Source organism: Temnothorax longispinosus, unplaced genomic scaffold (assembly GCF_030848805.1).
Source record: "Temnothorax longispinosus isolate EJ_2023e unplaced genomic scaffold, Tlon_JGU_v1 HiC_scaffold_52, whole genome shotgun sequence".
Lineage (NCBI taxonomy): Eukaryota > Metazoa > Arthropoda > Insecta > Hymenoptera > Formicidae > Temnothorax > Temnothorax longispinosus.
The window spans coordinates 88,673-112,758 of record NW_027270363.1 but is presented as its reverse complement, the minus strand read 5'-3'; the positions used below and the strand labels follow the sequence as shown (position 1 = coordinate 112,758).

Below are 24,086 nucleotides of genomic sequence, written 5' to 3'. Positions count from 1 at the left end.
CATTACAACATAAACATTTATAATTATTATAGAAAATAAGGAACATTTGGTTACATATAAAAAAAATAATAAACGCGTATATTAATAATTATAACATAATATTAAAATAAGATTTTTACAGTGTGTAAAATTATCACATTATTTTGTACTTGATGTTAATATTATTCTTAATGTAATAAAAAAAAAATTATTTTTTATTAATATCAAAAATATAACAAACTTATTAGATTTTCTTACGTTAATATTGCTTAGTAAACTTAATTTGTATTTTTGAAATATTTTTTTATACGTTTTAATTTTTTTCTACTTTATTTCCGTCTACTTTTTTTAAATGCTTTTCTAATAAAGATAAGAAACGTTCTCTTTGGTCATAATTTTCTTGGTGATGTTTCGCTTTTTGTTCTACTAATTCTGCAATCCAGGTAGGTTTTTTAAGCTTTCTTCTTCTTATCGGTCGGTTCTTTAGAATATTGGCAGCTTCTAAATTTTCTTCATTTTCTTCATTTTCTTCAGTGTATTCAGTACTGAGATCTATACTTTTAGACGTATTTACATTTACTCTAAAACCGCGTGTACTTGATGCTACGGACAAAGGTGTAATTTCTGGGTTTTTTCTTAACATATCATCAATAATATCAAAATATTCCCAGGTTTCTTTTGCTGCGCCAGTACGATTATTTGCATCTTTTAACGTTTTATATCGTTTCTTCATACCGGTCCATTTGATACAACAATTTTCTGCAGTCAAATTATAACCATGGGTGTTAATAACTGCAGCAATCGTTTTCCAGGCTTGCTTATTTAATGGACTAATAGAAGATTCTGTATAGTTATTTCTGCTAGCAGCAGTTTTACCATATTATCAGTCCATTGAACTCTGTAATTCACTGTAATTACAAAAATTAGTTACTACTTGAACAAATTGTAATAATCGACTTATATAATTATCTTTATTAAATAATCATGTACATACCAACATCATTCACTTCTCTCGCACTGAACTTAATTTATCTGTAGCCATTTTTCAACAAAGTAGACCTGTAAAAATAAGATTTTTTTAAATGTATATTATATGTAGATTTTACTGCTACAAAAATAGAAATCTAACCAATCTGAATCAATAAAAATCTAACAGAATTCAACAAAGTATGATATGAAATTGACAGCAAAAGCCAAAATCAGTTCTTTCATGACTGTTTATGTTTATAAGTAATAACATTTATAACATCAATAACATTTATTAAGAATCGATGTCTAATTAAAATTTTATATTAGATTTTAAAACAATACCGTTATGATAGAAACTTGATAGACAAGTCGTTTTCCAAGCTTGCTTATTTGATGGACTAGAAGATTCTGTACACCTAGTTATTTCTGCCAGCATTTGCCTTGTTATCAGTCCACTGAACTCTGTATAAATCACTGTAATTACAAAAATTGGTTACTATATACTTGAACAAATTGTAATAATTGACTTATAATACCAACATCATTCACTTCTCTCACTGAACTTAATTTATCTGTAGCTATTTCTCAACGAAGCAGACCTATAAAAATCAGATTTTCAAAATATATATTATATGTAAATTTTACTGCTACAAAAATAGAAACTAATCTGAACTAATAAAAATCTAACAGAATTCAACAAAGTATGATATGAAATTGACAGCAAAAGCTAAAATCAGTTCTTTCATGACTGCTTATGTTTATAAGTACGTTTAAATAAAATAACATTTATTTATAACATTTATTGAGGATCGATGTCTAATTAAAATTTTATATTACACTTTGAAATAATACAGTTATGATAGAAACTTGATAGACAAGTGAATAAAAAAAATGTTTGTAAATAAGATAACCTCTTTGGCATTACTTTAAACAATACGTTAAAAATACATGATTGTGTTACATAATTATAATTTTAATGAAGTGAATATCATACATTACAATTAAAAACAGATTATTTTTAATTGTAATAATCAAATAATTTATATCGTATTTTTTAGGTTACCTGCTACAAACTCACGGAACTCGCAACTCCCAACTTGCCCATTGATTTGGCTTTACCAGACATCATTGAGTTGTCACGAAGCATGATGGTGGTAGATGGCTGTGCTTATCGTATATTTCGGTCCTAGGGGAAATTACTCGGATAGCCATTATCGTAAACACCCAATGAGATGGCGAGCGACACGGGCGCTGCGGGCTCCCTCTCTGTCTAGTGACTTTTCAGTTTTAGAGGGAGCTTTGAACGGCTTGTTGCAAGGGATTGGATAAGAGCATAACTACATTGTCTACTCGGACGAAAGTGAACGCATAATTATGATCGAACTTCACAAAGTTCGTTTGATCATACAATTTAACACGAGCATTCCGTTACGGCTTTCCTTGCCCTATTCTTCATATTGAATTTTAATCATCAGACCTATTTAAAATTATTTAAGGAATTTTCTTTCGCAGCTTTAAAAATCATTTTTTTTGGGGGGCAATTTTTAGATTGGTCCTTACTTCCTACCGCCCCGTTTAAATGGAGAGATATACAGGAATTTTCTTCAAAATGAGTTGCCTGCTCTCCTCGAAGATATTCCTCTCCATGCAAGAAGAGAAATTATTTTTCAGCATGACGGAGCTCCTGCACATTTCTCTCGACAAGTACGCGATTTTTTAAACGCGCATTATCCGGACAGATGGGTGGGTCGAGGTGGCCCAATCATTTGGCCGCCGCGATCGCCAGATCTTAATGTGCTCGATTATTTCGTGTGGGGACACATTAAAGCCATAGTCGAGCACAGGCGTGATGGTACAGAAGCTGAAATGCGAGAAGCAATTCTCGCAGCTTTTAATACCATCACGCCAGAAATGGCGTATCGCGCGACGCGCAACATTACTCGAAGAGCCGAACTTTGTTTACAAGAACGAGGGAGGCACTTCGAACAATTGTTACATTAAATTTTATGAGAGTGGATTAGACCTACTGGGGATACCACTTAAAAAAAAATGCGCCGTGCTGTATACCGCAAGGTGGCGAGGAAATGACAGCATAATCAAATTAGAATAAAATGCCATTTACGGCCCGAGTTTGAATTTTATTATTAGTAGCCTAATAATATTTCTTGTGCACTACATAAAATTTTTCGTAATAAATTCTTTACATTTATTTAGATGCTTAGCGTCACATACTACACGTTTACGCGAAGTAAATTATCGTAAGTTACTACAAAATCCCGTTTACGAAAAGGAATTATCGTAAGTTACTACAGAAGTAACGCTCGCGTTTAAACGTAGTAATAGTTAAATCAAATCAATTTAATTACGGGGAGGGAGAGGATTTTACTACTAGAACGGGAGCTGTTGTGTTGCAAGTCTGCAGACAATTTAGTCGGCGCGCAGTCTACTAAATTGTTGGAGAAAAAATTATGTGTAATACACAAAAAATATTATTATTAGGCTACTAATTGTAAGATCCAAGCTCGGACCGTAAATGGCGTTTTATTCTGACAGCGTAATATTTTTTATTTCGTGCGCGCGCGCGAGAGAGAGAGAATAATTCGACGCGGAGCTTTAGCGTTAAGCCCCTTGCACAATAGGCGATAGCGATAGCGATAGCGACAACGATAAAGTTGCCGACAAAGCTATTGTGCAAGGAGCTTTACGCGCCGCTCCGCGCTCGCGAGCCAGCGGCAGCGTCCCTTCCACTGCTTCGCCGCGCGCCTTGTACGGGGGTTACGGTGGGAGTGTGGGCGTCTCTTCTGGCCGCGCCGGCTTCTACGCGCGTGGATTGGCCGATCTTTTTCAATTAATTTCTCAATAAGTATTGCGAATTTCGCAAAATGATAGAAGACTTTTCTACTCGGTTTGACTCACTCTACTTGCATACAAGAGGTCCGGCGATTATTACCAGACATTTCGCAAAATAAAACTAAGCAAAATTATACCTAAATACTTAAATCACTGGTGTATGAACTATAAGAACATTAAACCTCCGTGGTTACACTTATTTTTTCAAACAAGGAAGTCACTCTGGGTCATTTTGACCCGAGACGAACTTTGTTCGTTCGCCATTTGACCATTTATCCACCGATCGTGTTGAAAAAATTCTCGAATGCATCTGCGATATTGCTAAATTGATTGCTATAAAAAAAGAAGTGCCTCAAGAATTTTTAACATATAAAAAAAATTCGCGAAGAATTTGTTTTTTTAACGGTATCTACCTATAGAGGATACTTTAAACTCTTGTAGATGGCGAACCAAGCTCCATTTTAAGCTACGTATTTAGCTGATATTTAGATCCAAATAAGGTTGGGTCAAATTGACCCAGTGTGACCACGGAGAGTTAATAGAAAATTAAATTGTTTAAATATTTTATTACCTGTAAATCGTCCGGATGACGGATGAATACAAAGGGGATAGAGAATCCCCAAAGTTTAACAATTGGATAGTACTGGTCAATTAGACTGATCAGTAACTTCCATTGTTTCTCTAAAAAAATGTATATAATATGAATATACGATAATATTGATAGTAATATATCTTAAACTGAAATGTGTGTGTGTTTGTAAATATTACTTTTGCGTATATATGTACAAATTAAGGAAAACGTTTAATTTATGCAAATTTTTGAAAAGCTTGTACTTACCTCGTGGGCCTATAAATTGTAGTAGATTTCCAAAAATCGGATAACCTGATGGCCCTGGTATAAGATTGATCAGTCGCCCCTTTCGTGATCCATAATGTACATAATAATGATACCCCACAATAAGTATGAATAATACCGTAATGGTGTAAAGAAAAACCATTGTGGCTCTGCAAAAAAGATATGTAGTTGCATATTACAAAATACAAGTTTCTACTTGCACATTTAAAAACTATGAGAAAGCAATGTGCAAGTTTCTACTTGCACACTTAAAAACTATGAAAAAGCAATGTGCAAGTTTCTATTTGCACACTTTTTTTTATGGATAGAGTATCATTAAAGATAGATTGGTGTTGAATTTGGCAATGATCGGTGAAGGGATTACCAATTTTTGCCTAAAAAGTGTACAAGTCATACATGTAATCTTATGTATAAGGTATCATTAAAGGAAGGTTGTTTTGAATTTGGCGAAGATTAGTGAAAGTCCACCCTCCTGAGTGATCTTTAGAAGTTTTTAGCCGGGGGTCGTTTTTTATTAAAAAGTTATTAACAAAGAAAGTTTGAAAAATATAGCAATTATTTTAAGTAGAGATGCGCACGAGACGAGATAAATCTCGATCTCGTCTCGATCTCGTCTCGAAATCGAGACGAGATTCAAGATCGAGATTACTTGTAACATTCGAGATTGAGATCGAGATCAGCATATCAAGATCTTGACAAGATCAAGATTATTTAAAAATCTCGTCGAGATTTCGATAAAATATTTTATTATTTTACCGATCGACGACACACATAGCGCCGTGACTGCTGCGCTAGTAAACGACGCCACATACACATACACAGCATCCTCTGTCGGTACCTCTCTTCTCCCGATTGCCAATGCGCGCTGCGCGGTTCAACCGCGATGCGCGAATGTTTATGTTAAAAGAAAATTTAGACGACGGCAACAGAATAACTGAATAAATAAACGATCTTCGCAGGTGATATTATATCATAACTCAATTTTACTATAACTTGTCAGTACTTTATAGTTTAATTCTTTTACTGTTTGTACTTCCGATTTATTTTGTTTTTTTAATAACAATTTTGTTAATATTAGAGATGAAAGAAAAAGCTAACCTAGAAATACTCTACAACTAACTATGTCTAAACATCAGCATTCTGCAAATCCATCAGGTAAGAAATAATACGATATAGTGAAAGTAAATATAATAGAAGCTTTTCTACAAGCGACACAAGATACAAGTGTCATTTTGTCTTTGTTACTCATTGCCAGAGAAGAAAGATAGAATGACGTTTGTGTCAACTTGTGTCGCTTGTAGAAAAGGTCCCATTATATGTATAATAAAGCTAGAAGCAGGTTTGTTTTTTTAATGTGGTAGCTGCTGTTAAGGATCAAACACATCTGTGATCGGGCCGCGAGGGTGACTGCTACGTGCCTGCTGTCAGTCTCGTGGCACGGATTCGATCCATACGGGGTTGTCGATCACGGGATCACGCCGTCCCGCGTGGTCGACGTCCTATGTACAGGTGCGAGAGAACGATCCGCGGGTCAGACTCTATTTGCATATCTTTGCGTCAAGTTTTCTCGGCATCATAGCAAACTTTGTGCGTGGTTTGGCTGGTTTCGCCACTAATTCGTGCGCGGCATCGCCGCCCAACCCTCCTCGCAAAGTGCGTGAGCGTTAAAAGACTTTGCTCTCTCTACGAGAGTTATCATCGAGCTCACCAAGGAGCTCAGCCCGGATATCTGTCGTCGTGTCTCGTGTCGCGGTCGCGTTCGGAGACTGCCTCGCGGACAAGTGTTCCTCCGTTCGTCTGCAAGATTTCCATCGTAAAAGCATCAAGTCGATGCTCGGCAAGATATCCGTTACGCGTTTGCGGCAAACGACTGACGCCTCAAGATTTTCGAGCAATCCGAACTCCGAACCATGACAGTGTCTGTGAAATTGACTAAGAGTTTCCGGTGCTTAATCGCAGTAACGATTGTCGTTCTCTCATCCGCAGCCCTCCCCTCGTTTCGCATTCTTTCTGATCTGAGTGATTCCAGCATTAATCGCGCTGTGCTAAATTCCGGACGAGCACGAAACAGTAGGAAAATTGCCAAATAAAATAATAAATATACATGACTGACAAATTATAGCTCTTATTCTGCAATTTTTCTACACCTATAAAATACATTATTTGTTAAATTATAATTGTATTCAATAATGTAGCAATTTACATTATGTTTATAACATATAGATTTTTTGTATTTTACGTATAAACGGTATAAAAATGTGAAATAGTTAATAGTCCAAATATTTGCTTTTATATTTAATTTTTATATTTTTTACTACTTTTATATTTAATTTTTATTTTTTTTGAAGTGCAATTAAAGGAACACCCTGTTTATTCTATGGTAGATACATAGTATAAAAGATATATCTGATTTTTAGAAAAATTACCTACTTAAATTGTATTTCTTTCTCTCATGTACACTGAAAAAAAATTTAGATCCAAGAAATATTTATTTACATAATACCAATGACTTATTTAGTTAATATAATAACATATTTATTTAGAATTAGATATTTTTACTTAATTTAAAGTAAATATATCTAATTCTAAATAAATATGTGTTTATATTAAGTAAATAAGTTATTGGTACTATGTAATAAATATTTTCTTGGATCTACATTTTTTTTAGTGTACGTTATTCAAATTAAAAAACTAGTTATATTTGACAAATTAAATTAGACATTAACAGTGAAAGTAAAAGACTAGACGATTTCTAAATTTAAATAATATAGCGGTAAGTTATAATTACATATTTATTAAATTAATATTTCAGACTCTGACAGTGACGGTGGAGATGAGCCTTCTATATCCTCTTCTTCATCTACATCACAAAGAACAAAACTTTCAGTACATTATAATGTGGATGTAGATGATAAAAAAGAAAAGTTTGGAATATGCAAGTTATGCGAAGAGCAACAAATAAAGAAAATCGTAAAAATGAAACATTCGAACACTACGGGATTGAAAAGACATTTAAAAATTGCTCACAGAAAAGAATTTGATAAATTGTACGGACTCACTCCACAATCAAAAAATCAGCAACTTTTAAATTTTCCGCAGGTAATTTTACAACACAAAATATTCTCAAAAATTACTCATAAAGTTACTCTTTTTGAAAATCAATCAATTTAACTTAAGAACATGTATGTAAGAAAAATATTTTTAGCTTTCAAAGTTGCATACTAAAACTCCCTTTATCGTATATAAACTTCTTATTTTTATTTTATATTTACGTTAACCTTAATAACTATTTTATAATTAAATTAAAATTTTCTTGCAGACTTAATATATCATTTTATTGAGATTTACAGATTAGGTCAGATTAGGTTGCTTAGGTTGCGTTCTTTTTAATATCTTTAACATCAATAAATAACATTTATTTTTAATTTTAGGTTCAGGCTTCATGTATAAGCAATATTAGCTTCACAGAAAAAATAGTACAGTGGTTGGCAATAAAATATTTGCCGTTTAGTTTTTTTGATGATACTGCCACACAGAATTTTTTTGCTGCACTAAATCCTAATCTTAAGTATCCCAAACGCGATACTATGAAAAGGAGAGTATTGGAAATATTTGAAAAGAAGAAAGATGCAGTAATCAATATATTGAAAACTAATGAATCAAAGATTTCCTTCACGGTCGATGGTTGGACGTCCATTGCTGGGAAATCCTATTACGGTATTACTGCACATTTTGTGGATGCTAGCTGGAAACTACAGTCCATAGTTCTAGACTTTGTACCATCTAACGGAGCCCACACTGGCAAGGACATAGCAACGTTGTTCTACAATTCTTTGAAAAACTTCAATATTGAGTCGAAGATTCAAGGTAATAACACGTACAGTTGCAAACAATGAAATTAGATTTGTAACTTCTTGATTTTACATGCATTGATGCGTTTTTTACTTTCTCGAAACAAAGTACTATTTATAGATAATGTAACCATAGGTATCGTCTTGGATAATGTTGCTAGCAATACTGTATTTATTCGAGAGCTACAGTTAATTTTACAAAGTGAAGGTATCAACTTCGACTGTGAAGATTGTCATTTTCGATGCTTTGCGCATATCTTAAATTTGGGAGTTCAGGATATACTGCGTGAATTACGATTAGATGATCCGGAAGAGTGTGAAGAAAGTGATTCCGATTATTCCAAAGATGAAGATGTAGTTGCAACAAATAATGATGCTCTCAATAATCCCATTAAAAAAATTAGGGCTCTCTTTTTAAAATTAAAAAGATCTGAGCAAAGTACAAATATGCTGAAAAGTGCATGTACTATGACTGATACCAAGTTTTTATCGCCAAAAATTGATGTGTGCACACGCTGGAACTCAACTCATGACATGCTGAAAGTTGCATTATTGTTGAAGCCTGCACTGATTAGTCTATTTCAAAGTAATACTGGTTTTCACATGTATTTACTATCCGAAGAAGAATGGTGTTTGTGCTCGGAAGTCCAGAAATTTTTAAAACATTTTAAAACTGTATCTACTGTTCTTGGCGGTGACAGCTACGTATCTTTACCGTACGTCATAGTAGCATTCAATATGCTTTTAGATAAAATCGAGAATAAAATGCAAACTTTGAACTGTACTGATAAATTGTTCAATGCATACCAAGCTGGTCGAGATAAATACTTAAACATTATCAGAAATCTAACTGGATTTACTGTATTTGCCTCGTGCTAGATCCGAGGCACAAAATTGAAAGTTTTAATGCTACAACCTGGGGAAAAGAAATGAAAGATCAGAGTATTGAAAAATTTGAAGACTTATATAAGAACAAATATTTTATTTCTTTAGAAAGCTCCTTAAACAATGATTTGCGTAATTCCTCGACTGATGATGATGACGATGACATTGATATGAGTGCAATATATGAGAAATCTGTTAGCGATTCAAATTGGAGAAACGAATTAACAAAATATTATAATACAAGAAGAGCAGACAAGGATGTTGATATATTGACATGGTGGTCAACTCATTCAAAAGAATATCCATGTTTAGCAAAAATGGCTCGGGACTTCCTAGGAACGCCAGCCACGTCTGTTCCAGCGGAACGATTATTTTCGAAAGCTGGATTAATCATACGCAAACACCGTAACCAGCTAACTGCTGAATCTGCCAGGTCACTAATATGCCTGAATTCGTGGTACATGTCAAACTTGCACTTATCCAAATAAAAATAAAAAGAAGGCCGTGAAAGAAACTGTAAGTACGATGCAGATGTAAAAACTGACTTATTATGTATTTTGTGCAGTCCGATGTAATTATGCAACTAACTTATTGAACGTAATTGAATTTAGCATAAGCTACTAGCGAAAGACAAACAGGTCCAGGTTTCTAAAATACATCGATACGACGTTCGAAGGATTGAATATCAAAATCGAGGACATATAATTTGGATGGAAGTACTAGTGCGAAGGAGAAAGATTGCGTGACGTACGCGACTTTGTTGTGTGAGAAGTCCTGAGCATTAAATGTTATTCATTTATGGATGTGATTGTAATACCAGAGCAAAATCAAATAAACAAATGCAAATTAAAAAAAAATAGTGTCGAATGACGTTTGATTGCGTAAGCAACGCGATAATAGCTTAGAGCTGAAATTTAAGTTTATCGTCAATCTTATAAATTCATCAGATAGAAATACACGCTATGTTTTAAGTGTTTTAGAAAAGGTTAAGGTAAAAACACCAAGTAAATGCAGTATACATATTTTTCCGCTAAAATTTTAACAGATTCATTTATTTGCCACAATTTTTGCATATTTTAAACTCGCTAATCTCGTCAAGATATCGTCGAGATCGAGATCAAGATCGAGATCATATATTCGAGATTCTCGAAAATTCGAGATCGATATGCATGTTTCGAGATTTTTCGAGATCAAGCTCGAGATCGCAGAAATCTCGTCTCGTCTCGTCTCGTGCGCATCTCTAATTTTAAGTACCTACTGATGAGAGACATAAACGACTAATATTACGTTTTTTTTTTTTAAGCAGCGAATACTTTATTCGCGAGAAAGTCGATGCTTTACCAAAACACAACCCAGCAAAACACAGAATACACGAGTGCGCAATTGATAGCAAATTGTGCACTCGGTGTATTCTGTGTTTGCTGGGAACATTTAAAGCAGTAAATTGTTGATAAATTGAAGTCTTTTTGTTAAAGCAGAGAATACTTTATTTCGCGAAAAAGTCGCTGCTTTACCAAAACACAACATTTAAAACAGTAAATTATTGATAAATTTTCCTTTTTTAGTGTTGACATAATGTTTTCCGTGAAGTAGAATATCTTCCATAATGTAGAATATCCGTTTCCAAATAGCTTCTTCATTCAAATTCGATGTATTATCTCTTTTTAGTATTGTTCATGAAAAATCCAATCTAATCTTATATATATATTGCAGGCTTCTTCAATTTTATTACTTTTATCGCTGATATATCTTCCATAAAGCTCTACTTCCATGAAATTTCTTTTTCATATGCATATTAAATCTTTTGTTTTATATTTTAATCATAAATGTAATAAGCTTTTAAAAGAAATATTTTGTAAAAAAGATTAATCACATTAATACAACAATATTACGTCATTCTATATTCTATATAATAATGAGAATTGTAATTTTTTTCAAATTTTTTACATTTTTCTTGATATAGAAAAATCCGCTTAAAAATTGTATTGTTTTCACACTATATTAAATCAATTTTAAAAACAAATTACTAAAAGAGAAAATGTTTCTATACTTGTTTCTGCATCTGTTATCTTTTTCCATCTTTTGCTCATGCTAGTGAATCATGAAAAGTTTAATCTTATCTTCATTGTAGACTTTCTTTGATGATCATTTATTTCATCATTTTTGTAGCACTAATATAATTTTATTTTTTGTGAAGTAGGATTTTTCAATTATATATGTCATATTAGCATAAAAACATATTAATAGCATAAAAATTTATTAAAAATAAATATAGTGTGGCGATTATATATCGCTATATACTTGGCCGCCGCGACAGCTCGAATCGAAAATAAGTAATAATAGCGAGGTCGAAAAATAGGGAAAGACGTTAGATAGGGAAAACACAAATATAGGTAACGATAAGCGAGAAGGTTACAGGCATGACCCAAACAATAATTAACAACACAAATCGACCGAAACGTGACGAGCGACTCCTCGAAGGACACGAAGTCCGGAGAAGAGAAAACGATCGCGAGAGCCCGGGAACAGAGAGACGGGGATTCGACACGGCGACTCGCTAGAGTGAAGACGTATCCGCGTGAACTGACTATTTCGGGACTTAGAATATTTTGCGAGCGGTACGACTTAGAATGTAACGACTTAGGATATATCTGAGATTATAGACTGTATTATAATAGACTTCACTCAACGTATTCTTACACGCCCTTCCCAAAATAGAATTATTTTTAAAATATCTAGAAACTTACATAATTTTCTTTATGTGGCAATGCATAATTAACAATATGATAATATTTATATTGCTAATAAAATAAATATATAATCTTATTTGTATCTATATTGCACATGTTCTATTCCTAATCGTATTGTATAATATATTCATTATTATTGTACATTGTATATGTCGTATATATTAAACGTATTAATTTAATTTGCAAAAATACGATAAGCCACTAATTTTATGTTTTATTAATGTTGAATCAAATGCATACAATAATAAATTAAAAGGAAATTTTAAAGAAGAAAAGATGATACCAAAAATATTAAGAAAATCTATTATATATAATCCTTTTATTTCTATAAATTCTTTGGTAATACTCTTCTCTGATAATGTTACTACCAATAAAATATTTGTTTACATAATATTTATTACTTTAAATTAAAAATTTATTTAAGAAGTGATTAATCTTTTTAAACTAATTTCAATAAAGTTAGGCCCTTTGCATTTTCTTATATTTACATCAAGTTTCTTTCAATAAGAAAACTTTAAGTTAAATAAAATCTCGTACAAATATAAGACAATTAGGTGCTTATTTAAAAAAAGTAAGTATAGAAATTTAAATAAAATTAGTTATGGTTTAGACAAAGTAATATGTGTATAATATTTGCAATTTACATGCGTTAAGCTAGAGCACATAAAATATACAATACGTTATTTGGATACTCTTTAAATATTATTTAAATACTTACAAACTGTTGGATCTGCATCATATCATTCTCTCAGGAGACATTTTAAGTTAAATCGACATTTGTTTTATATATCTTATAGAAAAAACCACAGATCAAATCTAGTAGACAAACCACTCTTCCCATGTTGAACTAGATTTGCAAATGTTATTCATTATTACAAATATTTCTCTTGCTCGATGTTATTTTCATGGAGCTTTCTATATCGACTCTTTATAATAAACTCTTCATAGATGTAAGGAATAAACCTGCGAAACCGTAATTCGTAATATCCAGATTTCTTATAAAATAAGTTACATATATAGATTCGTGAATTTTTTGTATATACTCTTTATATATAATAATGCAGGGAGCTAAAGAGCCCGATTTTGAATTTTTGCTCTTAAAAACTTATAATAAATAAAATACGGAGTTAAAGTGCAGTTTAACGTGCACTTAGTGCATAAAGTGCATCTGAGTGCACAATTTTCTCTATTTCAGATATTTGAAAGTTTTGGTCTCCTTATCTCTATCAAGTCAAATAAAGATATAAGGGCATATATAGTTATATGTATGTTGTAAACTCACTTTTCATGCAAACTACCAGATTTTAAAGCAGTTGACGTAGATCTACCTCTATATCGAAGATGCGAGGGAGACTCACTACCGCTATTTTGCTTCGACTATGACTCGAGGATTTTCTCTCAGCATATTTTAAAGCTTGTGCACGTTTCCTTTCATATTCTAAAATCTTTTTCTGTTTCAATTTTTCATGTTGTCTCTCTCGTTCTTGCTGGCGTTGCCATTCTCGTCTACGTCTCTGCATGCTTTTCGTCTTCGGTTCTTGAACGTAACACTGAATAAGTATTGTGATCTTCACTACGCGTTGATCTTGACTCCTCATTGCCGCGGAAAGTTGTCGAACGTATTGGATTCACTGTCGGAAATACTAAGCAAAGTGCTGCTGAAATATCCCTACCCTAGTAGAAATATTTCTACAAAATTAAAAAAAAATAAAAGTGTAGGGGAGACTGGGGCTTATCACCCAAATTGACTTTGATAGGGCTCAATCGACGCGGAATCGTTTGGTGGTCACGAATATCGTCATTAAAACGTTTGGTGGTCAATCGTTATCCTAAGAAATAGAAAAAACCGTACTCTCACGCCATTGGTCGCATGACTCCGTGATGTTACCCTGCCGAAAATGTTCGATTAATTAAAAAGAAAGTAATCCGAATCGATCGGGATTTCTGCACCGAAAATACGGTATTAAAACCGATTGAAAATAGTCAAATCGAATTTAGTACGCTTCAGGCGGATTTGATATACATCCATTTAAATCCGAAATTATACGACTTCATAAGCTATAATTAAATCGGTTTTAATGCGATGTGAATCTGTCGGAGGATGACAAAAGTAATCCTTTGCAATCCGAAATTCTATTTTACGAACATTTAAATCGGTTTTAATGCGCTGTGAATCTGTCGAAGGATAACAATAAAAGTAATCCGTTGCTATTCGAAATTTCACGATTTTGCGGATTACATCGCGATAAACAATTAAATCTGTTTTAATGCAATTAAATTAGCTAGAATTTACCATAGTCAATCCATAGGCAAAAATAATGTCTTTTAATAAAAAATGTTATCATTTTGCAGATAAAAAGTAAATCGATTTTATGTAGTGTGAGTAGGATTTGCTGTTATCATGAGTCACAATAAAGCTATTTAAAATCAAATCTTTATTTTTTTCTCAACTGCATAATATTTACAAAAGAAATACAATTTAAGCGTTAACCTTCAAGTGGTTATTGTTTATTTAGGTATTAACTCCTAATATGAGTGTATTGTTTGCAGTTTTTAATCAATTTTCAAACTTTTAAGCAATACAAACAATTAAAATTGAAAATAAAATCTTCAAAATAAACAAATAAGTACATTAACTTCGCCAGCAATTTTAACCAAATTGAGAATAAAATGGAATTTTAATCGACGTAACTGGCAATCTCAAGATATACGCGTTTAAGATTTGAAATTTATTATGAACTAATAAATTTTTCAAATTGATTAAAATTTCATCTTATTCTCAATTTTTTCAAAATAAACATAAAATTTTCGCTATCAAAACATTAATATATTTAAAAGAACAAACTTTTCTGACTATTATGATGAATACAATTCGGGTGAGTAATCGTAAAAACTTGGTTATCCTCAACAACATTTACGTCTTTCGAGAGTAATATATATAAATTAAAACAATGTATGAATGGTCCAAACGGAATTGACCAGCAAATGTCGAAAAAGTCCTTGGAGATATTGCACTTTCTAACGGATAATGTAGATTACTGTGATGATTCTGCCGTGTCTGACTACTGCAGATTTCAATATAAACATTTATCAAAATTCGATACATCTAATGACAACAATGTCATTCTTATTGGCAAATGCTATAGCGTAAAATGCGATGATAAAATGTATAAAGCATATAAAAAATGCATCGTTAGAGGCGTTGTATTTCACAGCCTGAAGTATCGCAAAGCGAAAAGAACGAACGATACAATGATTCAGTTACATTCAGGCGAATATGGTCAAATAATGCACATTATTCTATTAAATAATAAATGCCACATGCAAATATAAAAAATTACGATTAGTTCCAATAAACCGTTTAAAGTGTCGTACATGGATAGGATAGAATCAGAAGATTATGTACATAGCTCAATAGTTCCCATAAGCGATGTCAAAAGCAAGCTTATTCACATAGATGTTGGATATTGAAGATATTTATGCAAACCTCCGAATACATTTGAAATTCAATAATAAATAAAATTTTGTAATAAATACAATTTTGTTTCTTTATTTATATATACACACAGTCAAATATAATTATAACAAAAATTTGATTTAATTGCATTATATCCGATTTCCTTTTCATCTGAAAAATCGGAGAATTTCAAATTCAAACGAATTACTGTTGCTTTATCACAGACTATATAAATTTGATTATTATTGCATTCAAATCAATTTAGTTTTTATCCCCGAAATTGGTAAATTTCGGATTAAACCGGACTACAAAATCAACTCAATTATTAAAATTGGATATTATTATAACGGATTGAAATTGCATACGCGCAATCGCTGAATTTCGAATTAAAACGGATTAATGTTGTCTTTCCTAGCAAATCGGATTCAGATGGATTACAACCGATTTTATTGAATCGGTGTTTTTGTAATTGAAACGGACTCATCTCTTGAAAAGAAATATACAAATTAGGCGGATTATTTTGGGTTATATATCCATCCGATTATTAGTGTTTATTTTGGATTGACAACAATATGGATTAGAATGTAATGATTTCGGATTGGAAACAATCTGCAAAAGCGATATCAAAACCCATTCTGATTAGTTTGGAATTAAAATCGATTACTTTTTAATCCGGGCGCGGATTGAACCGATTAAAACCGATTAAAAGGGATTATGTTTTAATCGGTTTTAATCGAACATTTTCGGCAGGGTAGCTTGGTAATTTGATGAATAAACATTATTTATCATTCAAATTAACTTCCATACGGCTCAATCGACGCGGAATCGTTTGGTGGTCACGAATATAATCAGTAAAACGTTTGGTGGTCAACCGTTCCGACTAATGACACAGAGGTGATATGTCCGGCATCCCACGCAACACACCGACGTCCTTCGGACGTCCGAAGTATGCTCCGAAAAGTCTAATTTATGTCGCTTTCTTGCGGACGTCTAAAATACGTCTCAAGGACGTTGTTTGGACGTCTTATAATGAAGTTATTTACACAGACGTTTGAGGGATGTCCAGAGTACATCGTCAATATGTCTGATTTTTCAAATTAAACTCAAGTTTTTTTACATTTTAATTTCGTTAAACAATATTGAATGACTTTATTTTACATATTTGTTCAATAGATATCTCGATAATATATAATTATTTTGTTATATCATATTTTTACCGTCATATAAAAGACGTCTAAAAGACGTCTCAAAAACGTCTTATTATATTTTCCAATGCGTAAAACAAAAATGTTTTATTACTTTTATATTATACATGTTATTTCATGTTCTAAGAATGTCCTGTGGATGCCGTCAAAATTGTTTTGTCGATCTGATTTTATATTATTTAATTATATATTGTAATTAAAAAAAGAGTATGCGGAATGCGGAATTATAATATATTAATTTCTACAGGTTTTTAAAATATCTAGTATAATGTAATCTAGTTATATATATAATAACTAACAGATTTTTAGTAGCAGCGAATATCGGAACGCATTCCATGTACAGGTTGCGTGCGCAGCGGCTACTATAGCTTAATTTGCCTAGGATTGGTCTCTAGCTCGCGTGGAGCGCAGGCATTGGCGCGATTCAGTGCCGCCAGTGATGCGCGCGTTCTAATTGGTCGAGAGTGGCGTGCGAGTTGCGTGTCACGTGTCATGTGCCGGTCGTGCGTGATGTTACGCGCGTCGTTCTTTCCCGGCGGCCATTGTTCTGGTTGTGCGTTGTGCGTCCGCCGATTCTGAGTTGGTCGTATTTAGCGTTAACGTCGGCAGTCCGAAGTCCCGCGTCGTAGTTTAATTAAGTTGCGTTAGTCAGTCGCGTTCTGTAAAATTAGTAAGTCGCGTCGCATATTTTTAGTGATCTGTCCGTTGTGAGCGTACCGCGCGTCGCTTCTTACCGTGCGGCACATGTTATATCCTGTGCAACACGTCCTGTGTGCAACAGCCTCCTCCATCAGAAAGTCACCCAACTTACCAAACTCATCAAAACCCCCGTTCAGAAAGTCTCGGACAAACCTCGGGTGACTTAGCGGAAGCCTTGCGATTGGACAGTCGAACGAAGGTGGGGAAATGTAGGCGGGCGACAAATTGACGAAAGAGCCCGACATTACACGGAAAGTGACGAAACTCTTAAAATGCTTTAATTTTGTCGGTAGTGGGGGTCACCCAGCTCCTCGATGATTTTCGATGGATGAGCTGGGTGACCCCCACTCTTCCATCAAACTAAAACCCGCGGATTTTAAATTGAAAAGACATACAATGGCCATTAGAAGAACTTCCATTAAATAATTAAATTATCGAAAAAGTAGGGTAGTTAATAATATAGAATTTTTTAACATATCTGCAGAGTCAGAATTATCTCCCTGTAATACTTGAATGAGAAGGACAATGAAATTAAACATTGTCTTGAAATAAATTGAAACGTAAACTTCTAGTATAAAAATTCCATGATTAATGCAGACATAAAAAATTGTGTGTAAAAAAGTAACAAAATAAATTTTGTTTTCTAAAAGTTATATGTTGAATAAATAATAAAAAAGTGTAATTAATAGAAAAAATAAACTATAAATTAAATTAAATTAATTGTCGGTAATTATATAAAATGTTAAAATTGTATATCATATGACGGTAAGAATCCTGAGAAGAGCGATCAAGTCGCTAGTTCAGGTAATAATCATCCGAGGGACCTAGCATCGAAAGCGTCAGTCAACTCTCAAGTCAAAAGAGTCGCGCTTGTCGTGCACGTGTTCGGACGTGTTTGTCCTGAATAAATTTTTGAAGATTGCTGATGCAATCAAAATTTCCACTCAGACTTCGCTACGCGATCAGTGATTCAAGCTTTGTTAAACAAACAGTGGCAAATCTGGCCGTATTGTCCGCTGAAAAGCGGCAGGAGCCAATAAAAAGTAAGAAGAAGAAGAAGAAGAACTCAAGTCAAAGGATTCACGTCAAGGCTCGAGCCTCGAGGAAGGTTTTGAAAGACAATGGATTCTTGCTGGCGATTTTGATTCACAGTCCCGTTCTCAATGAATTCAGATTAACGTAAGTAATTGCTCGATATAACAAGTACACATTCTCATCCCGATATCTCGTTATTCATACTCATGTTTATACTTTTTCTGCTCGATTTCCGAGCTACTCTCGCAACTGAATATTAATCATTATTTTCTAATTTTCCTATTGTTTTTATTAATGTCTTTTTAAATGCATTAATGCAGCACGCAATTATTTCTGGGTGAAATGCCACTTCTACTTCCTATTCTCGTAATTTATCCAAGAGCGGTAGTAGTATATCAGGATTTTCTTCCACGGTATGCAGTCTTCTTTGGAAAACTAGCATATAAGGGGTATTCAAATAAGTTAAAGTTTAACGGTTTGACAGGTTATGTCGGGTTAAAGTCGAGTAAAAAGTTAATTAATTAACTTTGGGCGCGCTACTCTTTAAGGTTATGTAAAATACATAAGTGACTCATTAACCTATCACATTAATCTTTGGGTTAAAAGTCTAAAAATTAACTTTTTACCCGACTATAACCTGTCAAACCGTTAAACTCTAACTTATTTGAATACCCCTAAAGAGATTGCCAATAATCTTGGAGTAAATTAATATTTAATTCCTTATATGCAGATGTCCCTGTGCGAGGTATTAGAACCACTTGATTACGAGGAATTCTTGGGACAGCATCAGTCAGTGCTGGACCGTGATCCTTTAAAACCAATACCAGATTTTCCACCGGGAGACGTCGAATTGAGAGTCGTAAAGAGGAAGATTCGAACAGAGGAGCCAGTAGTACCGCACGAATCAATGTAAGAAAATAGTCGAAACGCTATTAATTACAATACAGTTATTTAAAACTTGTCATCCATTCTTTATTTTGATCATTTGGCTTTCAGTGATACCGTGTCGCCTTATGTGAAAAGATGTTGAAAGTTTTACTTCAGACTGGGTCGTAATACATCGTAAATACAAAGGTAGAATCTCACCTATCGCCAGAGACAGATTGATTCAGGATACACTTAGACAAGATTTCGAGGTATCTAGTGCTGGAGATAAAATTAATTTATTTGTGATAAGCAGGAAGTAAAACCGATTTATCTTAATTAGGTAGATCAAGAAGATGCAAATGGTTGTGTATCACTGAACGAGGAGGATGATTTGTCCAATTCCGGAGATATTCCGAGAAGATCTTGGGCAACTCTGGATTTGCGGTATTCGCAACATGACTTTCTTCTGCCGAGTTTGTTAGATCGTGTTTGCCTCGAAACGATCGATCAGATGAACGAGCAAAAAAGATTGGAGGATCGACAGGTATAGGATTATAAAGCGGCAAGTTTGTCCATTTTGTTTTTATTAAATATTCTTAATATTTGTTATTCAATATTTTATTAAATATTGAATATTTATTAAATATTTGTTATTAAATATTTTATTAAATATTGTTGCGGATTCGGCATTGCTGATACATTCTATTCCGCAATATTTAGACAACGAGTCCGTAAGGCTGAGTTTCCACTGAGCGCGTCACGCGTCGCGTCGTCACAAGTTAACCAATCAAAACATCCCATTTCATTACATTCTTGTGACGGGATCGAAATGGGATGTTTTGATTGGATGACGCGACGCGTGACGCGCTCAGTGGAAACTCAGCCTTAGTCAACAACAGCGTGTAATCGATCACGCGTACACGCGTTTCCTACAATCGTATCACGCGCTGGTCATGCTTCCGCATACCTGTGCCGCTTCCGAACTCGAAGGTTTTGCGTGCTGTGCGACAATCCGGCAAATTTAGTTCCTGTATGACGGGCCTGCGATAAAGACCGATCAGTCATGGGATTGCTCGCGCCGTATATTGTGCCGCCGTTCTCCTGCGTTAATACTAGAATGTGCGGGTATGATTATCCAAAGATTAACAATCAATTGGATACCGGCCTTCCATGTTATTGGGGAGCGAGCTAGTTTTGGCGTGGAGCACGCTCTCCTTGCAGGCCCAAGAACTGTTTTCAGCTGACGCAGCGAAAATCTGCGTCAGCAAGATCTCCGTTCGCGCGTTTCAAGATGTCCGTTCTATATTCGTGCTCCTCAAGATTTCTTTATTCGCGCTGATCAACGCTTCATTCCGTCACGCGCCGCCCTCTTTCTCATTCGTTTACGCGCTTTGTAGTTACGATCATGCGAGTCGAAATTCGCTGGTGCTCGGAACTATATTCCGTTAATAACGGGCCTTCGCTTCGGTCCGTCGGATCGATCATCTTTCTGTCGGCGTTTCTTTTGTATTCTGTGTATGTGACGTAAATATAGATATTGAGATTAGCGATAATTCACTCGCGAATGAATTGAGAGTGACCCGTTTAACCGTCGAACGTTCTGAACCCCAGACTATCCTCATACATTCCTCAATTAAATATTATATTAAATATCTAATAAAATATTGAATAATAAATGTAAAATATTAAATATTGTATTTATTGTTTAATATTTGACTAAATAATTAAATATTTATTTTTCAGGAAGCCTTGTTCCCGCTTTACGCTCCTCCGACTTCTCCTGACGACGAGTGGCCTCGTATCGGCAAAGCGGGCATGGAATCAGAATTGAAATCAGCTCTTCTCGAATTAGCGCGTGCCTCGCATTCCGCCTTGGTGCGATCACTTCCCCAATTACTGGATCAATTACTGTGTCTTCTAGTGCGACCGCCAACATTACCGTCTCAATCATTGAACGTTGCCGCCACCATCTTCGAGGCTCTGGGACTGCTTGTACGAAATATCACCAATTTACCGGACGGTCAATTGGACGCGCATGGAAGACACGCGATATTGGCCACCTACATCGCGTATCAATGCTTTTTGCCGAGCATGACTCACAACGGGAGCATTGTGCGAGCAATCCCGATCTGCCTCTGGAAGATCTGGAGATGGAGATCCACTCGCAGGGATTGGACAGAACCGCGTCGATGTGACAGGAATCCCCCTCGATCAACAGTCATCCCACCAGAAGACTTCTACACGAGGAACTTGCCTTGCACTGGGTTGTATCCACTGGTCAGGAACGCGAACTGGCGATAACTCATTCCTGGTTCTTCCTGGAGCTGATAATGCGCTTGATGGTTGTCACACTGTCTGAGATGGCGTCCTTGGAGGCACTGCGAAAACTGAGATTCTCACCGCAGTTCTGCGACGATGTCGCGACGCTCACCGCTGCGTTAACGTCCGAGGTAATATCGCGCTGCGGCAAGGAAATCCGCGTGGCGTCCAACCTGATATCGAGCCTTGGCAATTTCCTATCCGACCTGCTATCCGTGATGGACAGAGGATGTGTGCTGTCGCTCGTTCGCACCGCCTGTTGCTCGCTGTCGGATGCGTCAATGCATATTCCCGACTCCGCAGCATTATTCGCTCTGAAACTCGATCTCGTGAGAATGGTGTGCTCGCACGAGCACTATGTAGCATTGAATCTTCCCTTTGGCACTGGCTATACGTCGGGATCGGCTCCGGCATCGCCCAGTCCATTGACAGGCAGTTCAGGCAGTCTGATATCCACTCTTGTGCCTGGGGATAGAGCCCGGTTTTCGGAACTCAGTCAAGAATTCAGGCAGCAGCACTTTCTGGTTGGCATTGTTCTGTCCGATCTGGCAAACACCTTGGAGATACAAAATCCGATGCTACAGAATAAAGCTATTGGGACCGTCCGACATCTTATGAGCTGCCACGATGCTGATCCGCGATATTCCGATCCTGCGGCGAAGGCTAGAGTTGCCGCGCTATATCTGCCGTTACTTAGTATCTTGATGGATGCCTTACCTTAGCTTTATCATTGAGACTCTAAAGACAAAAGCGTTTATCCGGATGAATCCGGATCGATCACGCAATCGGTAGCATTAGCTATTGCTGGCGGAATGTCGGCGGACACCGCGGGCAATCAGTGCCGTGTATCTCTGAGTTCCGAAGCTACTCGACATGTATTAATGTGTACCTTATGGGTGCTGAAGGGATTAGAACGAACCGCTCTAGCACAGTGGTGTTCCGAACTCAGCGCGACATGTATTTTGAGCTTGCTGCAAGTACTGAATATCGCCACCGCAGCTTTTGAGTACAAAGGCAAGAAAGCACTAAAATATTGCGACTGGAAGACGTGATTCTCGGTCAGGGAAGTGCCAGGAGCGAAATGATGCTGCGAAGAAAGGAGAGAGTGACCGGAGACAAATTGAGATAGCGCAAAGATCAAATCCCTTAAGGTAAATGCACCTATTTGCGTCCATGTAAGAGTTATAGCAGAATAGAAGACCAATATACGAGTATAATCTATTCCAATTTGATTAAAAATCATTACTGATTGAAAAATATATATTTTTTTATGGAAAAAAGCTTTTGTTTTGACAAATTGCTACATATTGCACCGGAAAATTCTAAAATTACGCGAAGGTATTATTGTACGTCGTTGCGTCCGCCTGATTAGTTTTCGAACGTATTTGCGTCCATTGCGTTGCCCCCTTTGCGTCAGGACGCAAACGATTTGACTGCACTATTTTGCGTCCGTCATGGTCATGGATAAAACGAATATGTATTGAATGTTTTCGGTCGCAAATAGAAACAGAATGTGTAGGGCCCCCATTTGCGTCTGCTCTTCAGAGGTTATGGTGGACTTGAATTATTCTGATAAAACTTATGTTACTTTATAAGTTGTGCCGCAGAAAAAAAACAGTGCACATCGAAAAAGTGATATTTTTCGCATCATTCACGACAATTTTAGCATGAATACACTGACGATTCAATTACTTTGAATATTCGAAGCAACCGGGCGCACGCATATACATTAGGATGTTGTTGCGTTGCTTTGCTACTATTGTGTGAAATTAATAATTTACTGACCTTTCGTGTGATGAAATCACACGTTTTGAGTAGCTTGTGGAGCTGGATTGCTTAAAACACTTGGACTTACTTCGTGATTATTTCTCAGGATCCGCAACAACGATAAAAATGACAGTCACTTTCACCGTCCGATCTACTAAGAATTGCCCTCAGAGCACGCGTATACACAGATGGTCATTTACGGCGCGCACTATGAAAATTGAAACCGTGTTATATTTTTTTAATTTCAATGAAACACATTTTAAAATAGACGCAATTATAGAATATTGTCTATAGAATGGAATAAATATTCTTCATGAATCAATAAGTGTGGATATTAATTGATTTTATTACTTTTTAATCAGATTCGGACGCAAATAGGTGCACGGACGCAAATAGGTGCATTTACCTTACAGGTACAAATATTATTATATTATTTTAATTTTAATTTTAATTGAAGTCATAATTATATAAATATATTGATTCTTAAATATTTTGTTATTAATTTTATAGTTATTAATTAATTAATTAATTAATAAAAAGTTAGCGTTTTGACTTGACCTTCGCAAATTTTACGATGACGCATTTCCTCCTTTGAAA

General features: G+C 35.1%; 1 long non-coding RNA gene and 1 pseudogene across 5 annotated transcripts; one reads left to right on the top strand and one right to left on the bottom strand.

The window, feature by feature from the left end:
• Positions 1–719: 719 nt before the first annotated feature.
• On the bottom strand, positions 720–23,845 carry LOC139824708 (uncharacterized). Of its 5 annotated transcripts, none has more exons than XR_011735247.1 (8): positions 23,508–23,845; positions 4,637–4,803; positions 4,370–4,479; positions 2,012–2,134; positions 1,489–1,547; positions 1,291–1,422; positions 974–1,038; positions 720–887 (listed from the first exon to the last, which is right to left on the bottom strand). It is a non-coding gene; the product is annotated as an uncharacterized lncRNA (long non-coding RNA). The 5 variants fall into 5 exon arrangements; XR_011735249.1 differs by having other exon boundaries at positions 1,498–1,547; XR_011735250.1 differs by having other exon boundaries at positions 1,512–1,547.
• Positions 18,427–22,943, top strand: LOC139824699 (dedicator of cytokinesis protein 7-like; annotated as a pseudogene).
• Positions 23,846–24,086: the final 241 nt, after the last annotated feature.